General features: G+C 42.3%; 1 protein-coding gene across 7 annotated transcripts in view; it reads right to left on the bottom strand.

The window, feature by feature from the left end:
- The window catches only part of SYTL5 (synaptotagmin like 5), a 187,450-nt gene extending 172,051 nt beyond the window's left edge, over nucleotides 1-15,399 (bottom strand). For 5 of the 7 annotated variants that reach the window (XM_032474386.1, XM_032474392.1, XM_032474389.1 and 2 more), the window contains exon 1: nucleotides 15,162-15,398. The gene's annotated coding sequence lies outside the window, so the exon portion shown is untranslated. Of the gene's footprint in view, nucleotides 1-15,161 lie in introns of all 7 variants that reach the window. The other 2 variants (XM_032474390.1, XM_032474393.1) reach the window with 2 other exon arrangements.
- Between the last annotated feature and the right edge of the window lie 3,195 nt (nucleotides 15,400-18,594).

Below are 18,594 nucleotides of genomic sequence, written 5' to 3'. Positions count from 1 at the left end.
AGCGATTATACCAGTTGGCTGGGGGAGAAGATTCCATAGGGAGGGGAGCAGCGGGAGACCCAGTGAGTGCTGTACGTAGGGCCAGACTGTAGGGGTAGCTTTTTTCTGGCCTAAGCCTTGATTCAAGTCTGGTACCTTTGTGAACAGAAGTTTCAGACCTTGTCATAAATAGTTTTGGTAACACACAAGGAAATTTACTTCAAAAAATAACAATCAGTGCCCACCACAAACTCCTAGTTAGCTGAGTAGATCATTATTCCATACTTAGGTTCTCCAACAATACCCAAGGGATATTAAACTAAATGACTGAATGTACAAAGTTATGTGGGCCAAGTAGCATCTTGGCAAGACCACAATATATTTTGATCCCCAAAGGAAATGTCCTGGTTATGTCGCCATAGCTGGGAATTTTTATAGACTATATGCTCTTCTGAAGCATATATATATATTCCAATGGATTTACTCCTACTTTTATTGGTAATCAGTCAAGGATCCAGGTACTGGCTCTGCAGCTAACTTCTTCACTTTTCACCCAGATGTACTAAAATGTCCCCCTTAAAATACTGCATAAATGCACTATTTTTCAGTATTTGTACTGTTAGCAACAGCACGGTTTTGCCTATTAAATTAAAACACAAAAAGGTCACCAAAATGTTTCAGCAAATATTTAGTTAGAACAAGGTCTTCAGAGGAAAAAAAGAGAACAAACAAAGGTTTCGTGTGGCCAATCTCACAAGTGACACTCTACAAATAAATACACCTACACCAAAAGCCTTTCCATTTAGTGGAAATGTCTTCTATCAGTCAGTTAAGTGCCTTGTGACCCAGACCACACACTTCAAAGGGCCATTCTAGCTTGTGGTAGGAGTGAGGCTGGAGCGCCAGGGTGAGCTTAAACGCCATCAGCCCAGCACTGTCACCCTCGAGGTATTTGTGATACTTAGGTCAAAGGAATTGGCATATGCATACAGGGTATGCACAGAGACAGGGATGTATTTCTTCCTTTACATCTTCTCCACATGAGAGCATGAATACGCTTTTCTTTTCGGGGGGAGGGGGTGGTTAATGAGGTTTATTTATTTTTATAATTTTTTTAATGGAGGTACTGGGGATTGAACCCAGCACCTCATGCATGCTAAGCACGTGCTCTACCACTGAGCTATGCCCTCCCCACTATGTTTTTCTATATGCCTTTCCTTGTGACTTTTCACTTACTACAGGGAAAGTGACTGAGGTCAAACTCCTTGTGTACAGTGTCCAATGTAATTAAAGTGTTGTTTCACCTGCAATTATTCACATGCTGCTCCCTCTGCCAGATGCCAAGGTACGAAAAGGCAGGGAATGCGTTCAGTCAAAACTATCAGAACCAAACGGCTTTCTTGGAGCTAAGACTACCATAGCAAGTCCAGTGTAGAGCAATTAGAGGGTCCAGGGCTCTTCCTCTCAGGATTTCAAGTCCTGGGAGTGTCAAACCTTGACTGTCCCCATGCAGAGACCGCAGACAATCAGGGGATCAGGATGTGGAGTTCTTTTCTCTATGCCTCTGTGGCAGATGCTGGAATGACTCATTCACGTTTACTCCAAATCCCTTCTAGCATGTATTCTTGCACTGCAGAAGCTAGAAAACTAAGAAAACACATTTTCCAGACTCCATTGCAGCTAAGGTTCCACGTGTGATTTCGATTCTATCAGTCAGATGAGTCCACAGGAGGACTGGAATGAAGAAGTAAACGTGATGAGGGATAGCAGTGATTCTTGAAAGCAACAAGTTGGAGGCCTTTGGTTCCTCCGAAGAACACTGGTGAAGGCTCTTTCTATTCTCCAGCATCACAGGTGCTGAATGCTACAAGGCAGTAGAAGTTCCTGCTAGAAACATTCTGGGTGTAGTTGGCTGTCCTTCTGGCCAACAGTAACATCCGAACCAGGTTTTCTGGCCCTCCTAGGGATTCTATCAACTACTGTATCAGTTATTTATTGCCACAATAATGCTGTATAACAATGCAAAAAATTTTAGTGACATACAAAAATAAGCATTTATTTAGCTCATGAATCTGCAGGGTTTAGATGAGCTGGACTGGGCTTGCTTATGTATCCTGTGGTCAGTTGCACTTCAGCTCACCCATATGTCTGGGGTCAACTGGCTAGATCCAATCTAGGATAGCTCTGAGACAGCTGGAATGACTCGGCTGTGCATCACATGTCTCTTGTCCTCCATGAGGCAAACCTTGACATCTTCTCTTGACATGCCAAGGCAGAGGAGCAAGACCCAAAGTATAAATGTGCAAATGTTTCTTTCTAGCCTCTACGTGCATCATACCTACTAACATTTCATTGGTCAGAATCAAGGGATAATCTCCTTTAGTGAGAAGAGCTACAAAGTCACACATCCAAAAGGCATGGGTAGAGGTGGGGAGAACTGGGGCCAGAAACACCATACCACCTAATACCTTCAAATAAATTCTTCTGCTTAAACTCAGCAGAGAGGACTTGATGGTTTTCAACTAAGAAACAACCGATAGAGCCATAATGCTTTGATAATCAGGGGTTAAAACGCACAAATGGGGCAAAACTACATCAGAAAAAAAAATCCTTAGAAAAATGAATTGTTTTCCAAGCAAATACAATGATTGGGTTAAGACTTCTACAACTGACCTAACTGCCTTTGGTCTGCTCCTGCCCTCCCCTTTGTTTCCTCTTTCATTATCCTGCTATGCCCCTCTCCTGACCCACTGCCTTAGAGTCTAAAGAAGCTAAATCATAGATATATGCTAAAATATGCATTGAAAATTTCTGGGAAAATACTAGTAACCGTTAACAGGAGATGCCTCTGAGAAAATACAAGGATATGGGATGGAAAGTAGTCCCGGTTTTCACTGTGTGCTCTTTGATGGTTTAATTTTTTTTTTACCATGTTCTTGAATTATTCTTTTGGTTAGAAATTAAACCAAAAATTTTTCACACCAGCCAGAATGGCCATCATTGAAAAGTCTACAAATGATAGATGCTGGAGAGGGTGTGGAGAAAAGGGGACCCTCCTACACTGCTGGTGGGAATGTAGACTGGTACAGCCACTACGGAAGACAGTATGGAGGTTCCTTAAAAAACTGAAAATAGATTTACCACATGATCCAGCAATCCCACTCCTGGGCATATATTCAGAGAAAAATAAAATACAAAAAGACACATGCACCCCAATGTTCATAGCAGCACTATTTATGATAGCCAAGACATGGAAACAACCCAAATATCTATCAACAGATGACTGGATAAAGATGTGGTACATATGTACAATGGAATACTACTCAGCCATAAAAATAAAATAATGCTATTTGCAGCAATATGGATAGACCTGAAGATTGTCATTCTAAGTGAAGTGAGCCAGAAAGAGAAAGAAAAATGCCATATGACATCATTTATATGAGGAATGTAAAAAATAACAACAATGACACAAATGAACTAATTATTATTTTGATTTCTTGAATATGTGTAAGCACATCTCACTGTCCTTTATGATTGGATTACCACATTCTGTTGTTTCTTATTTTGTAGTTAGCTTTATTCCTTTGATAACTATGTAAGTTTAAAAAACTAAAGATCTAATCTGTTCTTAGAAACAATAAATATGTACATATATGAAAACTAAAAAAAGTGCAGTATACTGTTTATATGTATTTACATGCAATATGTGTATGTGCAGTCAAACTATAATAATTCTACATAATAAAACTGGAAAAAAATTATAAAAAAAAGAAAGAAATTAAACCAAAAATTTGACCAAAAAATGGAAAGACAGACAAATAGTGAGACAAAATCCATGTGTAACCATTGGTTTTATCCTTTTGGGGGCTTAGAAACCATTGGGCTAGCCCTAGTTAGGTACAAACATTCATGCTATTGGCCACAAATAAGATTGGGATTATTTGAGTAAAAATTCATTACCCTGAGTCCACACTGATCTAAATAAATGACTGAATAAGTAAATAAATGGGAGAGAAGAGAGAATTTTCCCATGCAGAAGAATTCTGAATAACTTATATAGATACCTCACCCTCAAGGAGATGGAGCAGAACCCCCTGTTATCTTAAGCATGGGCTGCGCATAGTGACTTCTTTTCTAGGAAGACAGTATAGTAAAAGGGGAAAAAAGTAACTTTACAGTGGAGAAACCTGACAAACGCTATCTCAGGCTGGCGATCAAGGTCAATATCAACAGTGGTACGCCATGTTGACAGTATACACTCTTGATATGATGTGGTGAGAAAGTACCTAACCTTTACAGCCTTCATCTCCAAAACACATAACCCCAGTCTATTCATGAGAAAGACATCAGACAAATCCCAGTTGAGGAACATCCAATTAAACACCTATCAGTACTCCTCAAAACTGTTAAGACCATCATAATCAAGAAGTCGCAGAAACTGTCACAGTCCAGAGGAGACTAAGGAGACATAATGACTAAATGGAACATGGGATCCTGGATGGGATCCTGGATGGAATCCTCGAACAAGAAAAGGACACTATGCAAAAATTAAGGAAATCCAAATAAAGTACAGCCTTTAGTTAATGACAACATATCAATACTGGTTCATTAACTGTAACAAATAGACCATACTGATATAAGACAGTAGTAATAGGAGAAACTGGGTATAAGTGTATGGGAACTCTGTACTAGCTTTACAATTTTTCTGTAAAGCAAAACTGTCCCCCAAAATAATGTCTATTAAAAATCATTACAGATTCTGACAAAATTGTTAAAATATCAAATCAGTCAACGAATCAGTCAATTAGTAGGCATGGTGGAGGATACCAAAGACACTATCAAAGTACCCAATCAGGATCAAACAGAAATTTTCAACCAGAGTCAGGTGTTTGTGAAGTTCAGCAAACAGACATTAAAAGGTCTATGGCTCAGTAATGAGCCTGTTTGAGAGGAGCGGAGGGATGAGTAAGGAACTCTCCTCGATCTGCATAATAATTGTACAGTACAGGCTCCACTATACACTTGCGCAGCCTTTTAATTAATGGGCAGTCAGAGAAATGTCTCTTTTTCCTTCTGTTTTAAGACTGAGCTGTCGCTGAGAAAAAGTGTGTTTCCTGGCGAGTCAGGATGGGTGTGGGTGTCCTGCTCACTACAACTCACCAGAGTGGAAAGGCCTGGAAGGAGAAGAGACTCAGGGAGCCAAAGCCCACCCTACACTGTTGTAGGGGAGTCACTACAGAGGGATGCGAAGGTGGGCAATCCTTAGTGGGGAAAACAGAGTGGAGAAGGGAGACGGATGAATCCCAAGCTAAGACCAACTCCTCTGAGGAAGAGGCAGGACTTTCTAAAGGAAGTATGGAGACCCGTCTGCAGGGCATTGAAGAGTAAGGTCCTCTCAAAGAGAAGGTCTGTAAGATTCCAACGGGACTTGGGATGCACTTGTGGGCTGGAGCATGAAGGGCTGGAGTTAAGTGCTTTTCTTGCGGACAGTGGTTTAGATAATGTTGGGTATTCAATTTAAATTATTCCTTCATCGGTGGTAATTTCCTTTATTTTGCTTACAGCAAATCTCTCATCCTGCAGTCTATGGTCTCCCAAGGGTATATGGATAGAATTTAGAGGGTTCGTGAACTTGGATGGGAAAAAAATTACATCCTTATGTTCACTAATCTCTATGTAAAATTTAGTATTTCCTTCAAATATGGGTGTCAGCAACAAACCACAATAGGAATGAACACCTGTGACTTTGTCACCAATAGAAATCACAGATCTTTTGCATGTCACCTTACAGTTAGTTATTGCAGATACTGTGAAATATCCTTTATGCTCATTACTCCTTTAAAATTTGGGCAGTCGTTAGACCCACCACTAGATCTTGTTGTCTGGTAAGTTAATAAATAAGTACATATGTTATTATATCACAATCTTTTTTAATATTCTGATAAGTATATTTTAATAGTTTGTTTCCTTTGTAATCCAATGTGTTTGATTTTATGAATTTAAATCAATATTCTGATAAGGAGGCCATTGGCTTCATCAAAAGCTCCATGGCACAACAATATTCTAAAAGTTATAAACCCTGGCCTCAAGTTTAAAATCTGGTACAACCTTACAGCTTTGTACGGTACCACTGCCAAAGACAGCAAGGAGTAGGTCTGAAACTATAGAGAGAAATGTCACGTTAAGAGCGTCACCACTCCTCACCGTTATACTACCTCCCAACACACACACACACACACCTCACAGAAACAAAGGAGATTGTAGCCCATGAGTGCACTGCTGAGAGCAGCAGTAAAATGAAAGCTGGGTGGCGTACAGCAGAGAACAGTGAAGAGCCTCAGGACACGTAGGAACCAGAGGCAAGTGGACGCAGGAGCAGAGGACACAACAAACTGTTCTTTTCTAAATATAATAGAGGACGTAACCCCCAAGGGCCATAAGGAAGAGGAATCTTGTGCCCTGTCGTTCTAATTATACAATATACTTGGGAACACAAAGGGAAAAAATACATCACATGATGAAGAATATTGAATCTGAGAGCCATTAGCTCAGAGTGAGGACTGAAGTAGACTTTCACCAAGGCCATGCTTTGTGAGCACAGCATCTTTGTTGGTGGCAGTTTCGTTTTCCAAAAATTATTAAACAATATCTGTATATACACAAAATAATCAACATCACTTTTACATAAAGTATAAGGCATGATAACAGAGCCTCAGTGAACTGTCAACACCCAGAACATCACTAATGCCAGTGCCTCCACTGCATGTTCCTACCCTAGCCCATCCCTGTCTCCCCATCAGAGGAAAGCACTAGCTTGGAATATGGGATTTACCTTCCTTTATAGTCTATCATGTTTGTATCATTCCTTCCAAGGTACAGTTTAGTACTGTTTTTGAGCTTTATAAAAATTATGCCCAACTGCATGAAGTCTTTGGTAACTTAGTTTTTCATTCAACGTTTTGTTTCTAATATGCATCTATGTTCTCATGTAACAGTGGTTCATTCACTTTTATTCTATGGTGAAATTATATCAAAATTCTAAACTCGTCTCTTTTCCCATCAGTGAACAATTAGGTTATTCTAGTACTTCCGTATTATAAACCACGTTGCTAAGGACATTCCAAAGGAGAGGCCCTGGTTCACATACAGAAGAATTTCTCTGGGGGTTATACCTAAAAATAAAAACTGCTGGGTCATAGAGTATATGTGTGTTCAACCTCACAAGATAGTGCCAACTTTTATTTTCCAAAATGATTCTCCCAAATCTGCACTCCCATCAACAAGGTATGTCAATTCCTACTGATTCGTGTACACAGCAATACTTGATGCTATCAGATTTCATAATGTATCCTCATCTTTATACACTAAAGATAGTACACTGCTTTGTCATATAAGGGGCATAAAAGTGTCAGCAAGTGCCAAAGTTTTTTCAGTACAGCTTAATTCAAGGTTATACAACGTCTTAAACTGAGCTCTCCCTGAAACGGAGAGCCTGAGGCCAGGGTTTGCGTCCAAGTAATTTATTTGGGGAACTGATTTCAGAAAATAGAATTTGGGAATTTGGGAAAGGGAACCAGAAAAGAGACAAAATCAATACAGAAGTATATTTTTGAGTTGGCCACAACTGTAGGCAATTGATCTTGCTTAGATCCTCTGAGAACCTCTTAGAGGCAAACAATACTAAAATGCAGTTCCGAATTATCTGTTCAAGGATGGGAGAAGGGAGCATTTATCCTTAGCTCCCAACCCACATTAGTCAAGGATTGACTCTTGGGCCTTTAACATCCTCACATTCCGTAATACACACGTGGGTGCTAGGCAGTTCCAACAGGCCTCTGTGTTGAAATATCAAAGAAGTCCTGGGGTGGAAGGTGAAATAGTCACTGTGAGGCTAAGGCAAGGTCCTATCTGGTTACACCTCATGAAACTGGTTACTGGATCAATGACTTGACTAAAAGATGGGCAGAAAGGATGTACAGCAGGACACAAGATGTGCCCAATACATACAGTAAGTGGCTGAGGTAGAATGCAAAGACTTGTGTCTATCACAGCTCAAATATTAGGGATTTGGCACATAGCTTGTAAACACTCTCCACTGCCTACCCAATAGCCATCACTGCCTTTCTTCTCTGCTAAGAGAACACTAAAACATTAATATGTCCGGAAAGCAGTGGCTGCATGGGACCATCACAAGCCCAGATTCCTTCTTCCACTTTTCTGTTCTAACAACCTCAGTGCTAACGTACATCCAAGAGATCACTCCATGGCCCAAGATGGCTCTCACCATCATGCCCGCAACCAGGCTAGCAGCTAGAGGAACGGGAAGTAGAAAAGGGCCCTCCTTCCAGCCAAGCCAACTCTCTTTAGGCAGGCTTCCTAGAAATCCCACACAACACAACACAATTCCAGCTCACTGGCACAATTCAGTCACAGGATCAAACCGTGGTACAAGAGATGCTGGGTAACAGAGACTGTTCAGTGGAGGCATCGCCACCAGGAATAAAACTGGATTCTGTCACTAAGGGAGAAGGTGAGAAAGGGTACTGGGTGGCAACCAGGGGGCTCTGCCAAAGCAGCCATTTGATTTGGGGCAAGTTTTTCATCTGTACTTCAGTCTTCCTATTTGTAAAATGGAAATAAAAGTACTACCTCACAAAGTTGTTGAGGACTAAATGAGATCACGGAAACAGAACTGCACAGTTCCTGGTGTGCAGAAAATGATTAATAAACACTCGCTGGTATTAATTCACTTTGGTGAATCATCACCATCAGGCCTGGCAGTGAACAGCACGAGCTCGGATAACTGATCTTATCAGTGTCTCCGCATTTATCAGGCTTCAAGGAGCTGGATGCTGACTCACTTCCCAACACTCATAAGTGTTTAAAGCCAGAGTGGCGGCTTAGTAATTTACAATGAGAAATAGAACTTTCAGGCAGACCAGACAGCCTGGCCAGGTTATTCTCTCCCTGAAGGCAATGAACATGGAGAATCATAAGGCTGATTGCTGACCACGAGATCAGGAGAAACAGAATTCGTTCTGCAATTCAAACATTTAATGGCATTAGGCTTTGACAGTCAACTGCATCTATCCCCACAACTGAGCTGATCTAACCTGGCGGGTCAGATGATCAGGCTGGAAACATCACAGGTAACCTCTTCCCCGGGACAGTGCTGGGAGTTTTTACCAATTGCTGGCAAAACTCACCACGGATGTGGAAAATGTGTGAAAACCTGAAGGGTAAACTCAAAACACTTATGGCATCAGCAAATTCATTCTGAATAGAGGCCTGGTTCACCTGGCGTAACTTCGGAAATGTCATAAGTAAGGGAAATGCTTTAGCAAGCCCCATTCTTTAGAGAACAGCCCCAGAGTAAATGGGGCAGCAAGCAATCTGCTTTTATCTTCATTTAAAAGATTCCTTGGATTATAAATTGAATGCATTTTTAAGTTTAAAATAGAAATATTTTAGTTGCTTCATATAGAGAGATAATAGAGAACATTAATAATAATTAAAAACAAAATGCTTTAAGTTGAGCAAATAGAAAAATATGTATATAGACCTATGTGTATTAAAATTTCACTTGTAAACAATAAAGTAAAATAAAATCTCACTTGTAACTTAATGTACAAAGATAATTCTTTATCTTACAGGCTGAACATATACCTTCTCTTGATATAGTTTTTCTCTAAATAGGGTACAATAAAAAGTAGAAGAGCAATGTCGTATAAAGGAAAGAGTGTTAAGCTTTGGCATCAAAGTTGTTTTTGAGTCTTGGCTTCACCTCTTATAAATAACGTGATCTGAACAAGTAATTTAATGTCTCTGAATTTTTCTTCCCTGTAACTGATTGCAAACCCAGCCCCTATTCTTGACCCCTCCCTACACCATGCCTTTTGTCATATCACTTCGTAGGGCCCTCCCACTCTGACTGTGAGCATGACCCTGTGGACTGCTTTGGCCAACAGAATAAGGTGGAAGTGATGATTTGCCAGTTATGAGTCTAGGCCTCAAGAGGCCTGTGGATTTCCACGTATTCTTTCTTGTACCTCCGCTGCTGCCTTGAGGACATGAGTGGGTAGCCTGCCGGAGGATGGGAAACGTGAAACAGAGCCCAGGCACATCAGTTACTCCAAACAAGGTTAGCCTAGATCAGCCAGTATCCAGGTAAGCCCAAGACATGGGAATAATTCCAGCCAAGATCAGCAAAACAGTCTAGCTAGCACCCAGGTGACCTAGACACATGAGCAATATATGCTTACTGTCATGTTCTACTGAGATTTTTGTGATTGCTTGTTATGCAACATTATTATGGCAGTAGATAACTGACACACATATATCTGATATATTACAGGGTATAAAGGTTAAGTGAGATACTATAGGTACAGTGACCAGCACACCAAAAAATATATATATGTATATATATAGCCATTTTTTGATAGGTTTCTACTTTATAAAATACAATCATACTCTTGAAATTACACCCAGGTCACTAGTGTAAATTTTGGATGTTTGTAAACCATTTAGTCTCACATATACATACAGTCCCTTGTTTTACAAACGCAGGTGAATAACATTCACAGAACTTGAATTTTACTAATTTAACTCTCAAAGAGCAGGCAAACTGTTCTCCCAACCTCCAATTATTTCAGAGAGGGGGATATTGTTTGATGTAGTTCACTGTTGGTCTCACAAATAAAACTATGATTAAATTAGAATTTAAAATTAATGTGCTGGAGAAATTTGCAGTGCCCCGCGAGACTGTACATCTCTAGAATAGTTAATCCTTCCCCAAAAATCCCACATGAGAAGCCGTCTCAGAAAATCATCTTTGAGCTGCTGTAAGGGTGAGCTGCAATTCAGCTCTGTGATTAGAGAAGAAACATAGAGATAAATGGGCTGATGTAGAGCCTCCATACTCATTCACCTACATTTGCATAAGATTAAAAGAGACCTCAATGTAGCATTTTCTCCCATTTCTTCATCCTTTATTTCATGAGCAGAAAATGTAATTAAGCTTGGCAAAACAAAAGGTGCAACGCTAGCAGTGATGAGGTTAGCAAATATCACAGATAAACTTCAACAATGATGTCTGTAATGAACTAGACTCACCCAATACCATGGAATCTCAAAAAGCCAGAGACAGGTGGTTTGCAAAGTATCAGCCCTAGACCAGCAGCTCATCACTTGGGAACTTGTTAGAAATGCAAATACTTGGGCTCCACCCCAAACCTACAGAATCAGAAATTCTGAGGCCAGGACCTAGCAATCTGTTTTTAACACGCTCTCCAGGAAATTCTAATGCCTGCTAGACCTTCATAACTAGCGCTCTAGACAGAACCACACTACCTCAAGTGTTATCTACCGACCGGCCGCACTGGCATCACCTGGAGTTTGTTACAACTGCGGCATCTCAGGCCCCATACAGATTTACCCAATTGGATTCTGAATTACAATAAGATCTTCAGGTGATTTGAATATACAATAAAGCTTGAGAAGCGCTACAATTGTACTTCTCCAACGGTTCCAGTTATGGGCTGAATTGTGCCCCGCCCCCAATTCACATGTTGAAGTCCTAACCCCTAGTACCTCTGAATTTGACTGTATGTGGAGATAGAGCCTTAAAGGTAATTATGGCAAAATTAGGTCATAGGTGTGGGCCGTAATCTAAAATGACCTGTGTCCTTATAAGTGATTAGGAAGCAGAGAGACATGCAGAGAAAAGATGTGGAAACAGTGCGAAGGCAGCCATGTACAAGCCAAGGAAAGAGACCTCAAAAGACACCAACTCTGCCAACATCTTGATCTTGAACATCTATTCCCCAGAACTGTGAGAAAATAAATTCATTTTTTAAGTCACCAAGTGTGTGGTACTCTGTTACGTTAGCCCAGGCAAACTAAAACAGTTCCCAAAGTCAGGTGCATACTGGAATCATCTGGGGGATTTTAAAAATCCTGATGCCTGGGTCCCCTTCCCAGAGGTTCCAATTAAGTCTAAGGATCTGCCCACAAATCTGGATTTTATTAGTTTTTTTAATTGAAGTATAGAAATCTGGATTTTAAAAAGCTCTGGGTGATTTTTAAAGTGCAACACAGTTTGAAAACCACGGAGAGTCTACTTCATTCTTTTGACTGGTGAGAAATCTAAGGCACAAGGGCTCGCAATTGTTCAACCTCAATCCCTTGGTACTTGCTTAGCTGAGCACTCATCATCAGGTCCTCAAACCTGGTCCTTCTGTAAATATACCAGGATTCCTACACGGAAAGAGTCAAGAATCCAAGCTGGCAGTAATGTATGTTCTCTTCTTTTCATGCATCAACTTAAATTTTTTGTGTGTGTGCTAGGGATCGTCTTAAGTTTGGTTTTTTTTTTTTTTTCGGGTAGTACATCTTCCACAGCAGAGGAACAGAGAAGGCTCCCAAAGAAAACCTATCCACCTAAACTGTCAGTATCCACTCCCTCTTTATGGTCTTCTTGTCCTTCGTGTTCCTCCAGGAGCTCTCCAGGCTCCTAGGATCCAAATTAAAGACTCTTAAGTTTGTGTAAACTAGCCTTTTGGGGCACAGGTGCCAAGCCACTAATTAGCTTTTTATTGGTAAATCCTTTCCATTTGTCCTTGTGAAGTTGTGAAGCTCCCAAACTCAATAGTTTACTCACAGCACAACTATTTACTGTTTACTCTGTTTCAGGAACTGGAGGCTCTGACCCATACTTCATATAATGGAAACCATACAAGCTGTATATACATTTTTTTCTTTATATAGAAATAGTTTTTAGAGACCGCAGATAGAAAAAATATCACACACTCTACAAAAGTGATTATTTAGCACCCTTAAAATACCATACCCTAGGGAGAAAATAATCCCAATTCTTAATGTGCTTTTGCTACATTGATTAATATTTAATGTTTTAGTGAGACTAATCATTAATATAATCACTGGTTAAAACAGGGCCATTTTCATGATAGCTTAAGACTTGCTGGTTAGCTCCCGAAAGCCATCTCCAATGCCCCTCTCCCTGGCCACCTTTCCACTATAGAAGCTAAAAAGCCCAATACTCATTTTCCTGGTCTCTCATACCACTAAGGACTGTTATGTGGCCCAGCTCTGGCCAATGAGACACAAGGGAGATTCTGTTGGGGAACTTTGGGGAAAGCTATTTCTTCTCTAATAAGAGAAAGTTTCATGAGGGAAATTATTCTATTCCTTCCTACTCTCTGTTTCCTGCCTTTGAACATGGGATAAGGACATAACGTCTGGAGCTGTTAGAGCCATCCTGAAGCCATGAGGGTAAAAGCATCGACCCAGAATCCTAACATTGCCGGGCCACTGAACTGACTCCAGTGATCACCTGCTGTCAGCCATCTTTAATTTGTTAAAGCCACTTTTAGTTGGCTTTTCTGTCACTTGCAGCAAAGAAGTGTGACAGTTAATATATAGATGTTTTCCATATATGTCAAACTCGCATTCCTTTCGAATACAGTGTTGTCTGAGGATCCACACTTTGAGAATCACTGAATTAGAAAGATTATCTTCTAGGAGTGAAAAAAAAAAAAAACCATGCCCAAGTGTGGTGTTCAAGGAACGGTAAGCCTGATCTGAACCACCAAATTCATTTATTTACTCATTCAACCGACCCCTACCTAACTGAATAGGCTCCAAGAATACAAATTGCCCCACCTTCCAAGAAATTTTTCTATCTTGAGCGAGACTGGCGTGCAAACCAAGAGTCACAAGATGCCCAGGAGAAGAGCTATGTTATCAAAAAGGTGGGAAACCTAACTCAGTTTAGAGGGGGCTCCCTGGGAAGAGCTTTTTAACTGTAAAAAGTTATCCCTGTGATCTGACTAAACACCTAAGGTTTTAATAATTTTCTTCCAAGGCGGCTGGGGGTTCTCTTCTACAATCACAGATTATAAACCAAATGACAATTCAGGAAAGAGCAATTTATGATCATCGACCCAATCAACTGCTAAAAAAAAAACTGCTCCCACCATCCTTCTCTTTCCTACAAAGCAGGATTAAAGTCATGGTTGGGTAGGGGGGAGGGGAGTACTACTTTCCTCCCAATCAGCAGGGATGTTCGTCTAAAACAGAAAAATCCTGTGCTGTGAATTAAGACCACCTGTTAACATTGCATCAACCCAAACCGTATTGATAAAGCAATTAGTCATCACCATGAGCCACACATGTACGCATTCCAGGAGGTTCTTTCCTATGCTACTTTTAAGCAAAAAAAGGACAACAATAATTAGTACCTATTTAATATTCACAGAATTCACTTGCACTTAATGGGAGAGAAAGGGGGCAGCCCCCTCCCCGCGTTGATTTTTCTAAAAGCAGTTAGTGGAAGCACCCCTGCCCACACACACACCCTGGTAAAGGAAAAGGAAAACTAACATGCAGCTTTGCATTGTTAAACCCTTATAAGAAACAGTCCTCATTGATTTTCTTTCAAGGGAAATAACAGGTTTTGAAGCATCTTTGAAAATTGAGAAAATAAGACCAGCAGTAGCCTCCTAAAATTTTCCTGGAATACAATATATCAAAAAATATATGTTCAATAGAGTCTTTCGGTGAATTATTTCAACATTATCGTGGCAGTCACATTAATTGTGCCTCCGGAACATTTTGATTCAGTCAATGGTGACGAGACTGATATGCAGCAACTGCAGTTACCTTACAGCTCTGCCACGTCCTGGGCTGGGGAGGGTTGTTCCAAGATCCCAACTCGGGCTACAGTAAAACATCTGCCACCTCGCCGAGAATGGGAAACCGCCCGGGCAAAGGATTCCATCCAGCTCAGCCTTCTAGCTTTGCTGCCCCGCTTCAACCCCCCTCCCTCCCCCCTCAACCCTCCTCGCTTCGCGACCTCTGAGAATCACCCAGGAAGAAAGTGGGGGAGGAGGAAAACACACGAAACAAATCTAACATTGCTAGCCCCGTACAACGCCGCATCCGGACAGTTGCAGACACAGGGGAAATTAAGAATATGGCCCCAGAGTTTGGCTTTTTGGGGTCTGAACATGGATTTGAAATTCTCTGTTGCGTTTTAGAAATCTAACTTTCTCTCTCCAATGGAGAGAACCAAAAGGTGGAAGCAAAGGCAGACCGAGACACAGACTGGGAGACCCCCTCCCCTTCCCCCGAGTCACCCAAGCATCAAAAGACGAGAAACTTACCTGGCCCTCGCCTAGACGGAAAGGCGGCTGGTCGAGCCCCAGGAAGGCGCCGGTGTTCTGGCGCGAGTCGTTGAAGCCGGAGATGAAAGCAGACCCCAGGCGGGAGGCGAAGTCCCGCTCCGAACCCGGGGGAGCCAGCCGAGTGACTCACGCGCTCCGCGCCCGCCTCTCGCGCCGCGCGCCCCTTGCGCCGCCCGCCCCCGGCAGGTACCGGGCCGGAGCGCTGGAGGGCGTCTCCAGCCGCCCCTAAGCACAGCGCCCTCTGCCCCACGCCCCCAGACGGCGGCGCCAGAGCCCACCCAGCCCACGCCGCGCCAGGCACGGCCTGCCCCTCGAGACAACCGCCCGCAGCTGCAGGGCGAGTGCCTCCGTCGCGGGTCTCCCCTCTCCTCGCCGCCCCGGACCCGCTGCCCCCGGGGCGCCCCTCTGAGCTCAGTGCACCTTCCACGTGCCATCCGGACGCGGCACTGCTAAGGCCCTCCCTCAGGCTGTCCCAGCCGAAGCCGCGCACCACCGGCCCTGCACAGCCCCCCTGCCCTGCCGCCCTCGGTCTCCCCCTTGCGGTGGCGCCGGAACCCACTCAGCCCAGAGACGGGCGCAGCTGGGGCCTGAAGATCCCAGGTGTATCCTTTTCCATAGGTCTTTCCCCTCTCCTTGGGCCCTTATCTTGCAGGGACTCGTTGCCCCCAGGGCTACCCCTCTGACACACTTTCCGCCTGCCAGCTGGGTTTGGCAAGACCCAGACTTTCCCAGAGTTGGTGTCTATGCCCAGGGTCCCCCTGCCCACCACAGCCAATGCACAAATTACTCCCATATGCCTGGAGTCCCCTTCCTCACAGAGGTGGCTATGACCCTCTTCCCTCTCGGATGCTCCAGGGTCTTGAAACACTGCAGTGGGGATGATGGGATGCTGGTGCCAGGCGGCACCCTCCTATCCTGACTCGGCGTGCGAAGAGCAGCCGAGGCCCTACCCAAGCTTTGCTGGGACAATCAAGGTACCACAGAGTGCCAGGACTTGTAGAAGTAGTATCTCCAGCAAATACAGATTGGGAATGCTGCCTTGGGGCCTGACATTGTTCTGGTAGAGGTAATCTTGTTCTGCTGCGGAAAGAAGGGTGATGAGACCACAGTCCTGCCTCCATCATATCAAAACTGGGAGGAAGAGCCTGTAGAATAAGAATCCCATTAGCCTTGGCAAGCATGAGGGATTCTAGAATTCAGAAAGAGACAAGAATGGGGAGAGAATGTCGCATTTTCCCAACTTGAGGACAGCATTTCAGCTGCCATACTTCCTACAATCCCGGTAAAGAATGGAAAGTTGCTGTCCGTTCAGAAAAGTCCACATTATCCCCCCCCCAACACATACCCCTTCTCATCATCCCATTGCTTTTCTGCCATCTGGATCTTCCCCATGATGGGCAGAGACAATGACATTCATTTCAATATCCCAATAACCCAGCACACAGCCTGACACTCAGTGGAAAACAAATTTCTATTGAAAGCTCAAAGGTCTAACATCCAGGACCTTCCTACTCTTGCCTTCCACCAACACCTCTATACTTTCTATCTTTGCCTATTTCCTTTTACTTTTCTACCTTATCTATACCTACTTTCCTACCTTATCTATACCTACTTTCCTGAATAATATCATCCCTGAGCTTCTCTATCTCTACCAAGTTTATAAGGTGCTGTTTCTTTTCTATTTTTTCTCTTCTTTCAAAGTCTCCCCTACTCTGCATTCTCCCTTGCTATCTTATTTTCAAGTTTCATCTCAATGAATTGCTTTCTTTGTTTAAGCTATTAGTACTTGGATCAAAATTCTTCCCTATCATGAATTCTATATTCCCCTAGAATATGTGTGTGTGTATCTAAGACAATGTGTCTTTTCATGCAAGGTGATCAACCACAAGTATTACTAGAATCTTATCTTCATCCATTCATTCAACTCACATTTGCTACATTTACTATGCATTTACCATGTACTAGGCATTGTGTTAGGGTCTGCGCTTATGGAGACGAATAAAGCAAAGCCACTACCATCAAGAATGCCATACACCAAAGGGTGGGAGAAGGGGAGGAGTAGACAATAAACAGTCATGCAGCAATTCTGTAAGAGGGGTGTGTACAAGGTTCAGGAGGTGGGGTGGTCATGAACCATTTCACCAAAAGATAACAACTGAATTGAGCCTTAAAGAAAGACTAGGAGATTTCCAGGAAAATAATAATGGGAGATATACACAGGAAATGAATCATTTACTTTGGATTCTTAATTTGCACCTCCTTTCTCTTGTGACAGCATCATTCTTTAGACAGATAGTGTCCAAGACATTTCCAGAGTTGAGAGAGTTCTTCCTTACAGCACCAGCAGGGCTCCAGGGATTGGCTCTGCTTGAGTCATGTGTCTCTTCCTGAACCAATCACCATGGGCCAGGTAGGTAGTGTATTCTGATAGGCTATCCTGGGTCATGTGCCCATCCCTGCTTGTCTGTCTATTTTGGAGGAGAATGTGATTGATAGGTTGATAGCCTTACCTGATGAAGAAGGTACAGTTCCTAAAGAAAAAGATGCTAGGAAAGGTGTGGACAAAAGTAACATGTCCACTACATGTATACATTCATTTCCCTGAAAAATCTCTCATTTTGCAAAATAACACGCTAAAGGCTTCTAGAAAAAAAATAGAGTTAGAGGCAGATCACCCAAAACTTATGCAACCTTATTAGCAGAGCATTAACAAAATAAAAAATGAATATCTCAGGCAATAACTTGGACAGCTCAGACACAGCTTGGTATGGCCAGAGGCTTCCTCGGGATGTTAAAAATGCAAGAAACCAAAAGAGAGGAAATTCGGACTTGATGGAGCTGAGACAAGGCACACAGAGGTGGAGGTCTAAGACAGTGAGGCTGTCATTAAGGTAGACAGTGAGGCTGTCATTAAGGTAAACACAGGAGGGAGTGCAATCTACCTGGAGCAAGAGCCATGCAAGGCTTCCCTGGGGAGGAAGCCCTTGGTACATTTCATTTTCTTAAAATAAAGCTAAAAAGGTTTCTGACTGTGCTGCAGCCAAGCTGAGTCCTTTTTCCTTTCATGCTGAAGGTTATAATTATACTCCAACAGAACTTCCACATTATACCAACATTGTTACCCTATTTTCAATTGCATATAAACTAATTATTATAGAAAATGTGTTCTACCAGAAGAGAGAGTGTATATTTATTTATTACCTGTCAAATACTTATCAGGCATCTGTGATCTAATCCAGGCTTGAGTTTTTAGTTATTTTTAATGACTCCCAGATTTATAGCTGTGGTCCAAACATTTCCTCTGAATTCCAGATACTTATCCAGCCCCCTGCTTAACATCCTCACTTGGATGGCTAATAAGAATCTGGAACTTAACGTTGTACAAAATCCAACTCTTGAGATTTCCATCAGA

The sequence above is a fragment of the Camelus ferus genome, chromosome X (genome assembly GCF_009834535.1).
Source record: "Camelus ferus isolate YT-003-E chromosome X, BCGSAC_Cfer_1.0, whole genome shotgun sequence".
Classification (NCBI taxonomy): Eukaryota; Metazoa; Chordata; class Mammalia; order Artiodactyla; family Camelidae; genus Camelus; species Camelus ferus.
Note: the sequence above shows the minus strand (reverse complement) of the source record. Positions and strands in the feature narration are given on the sequence as shown.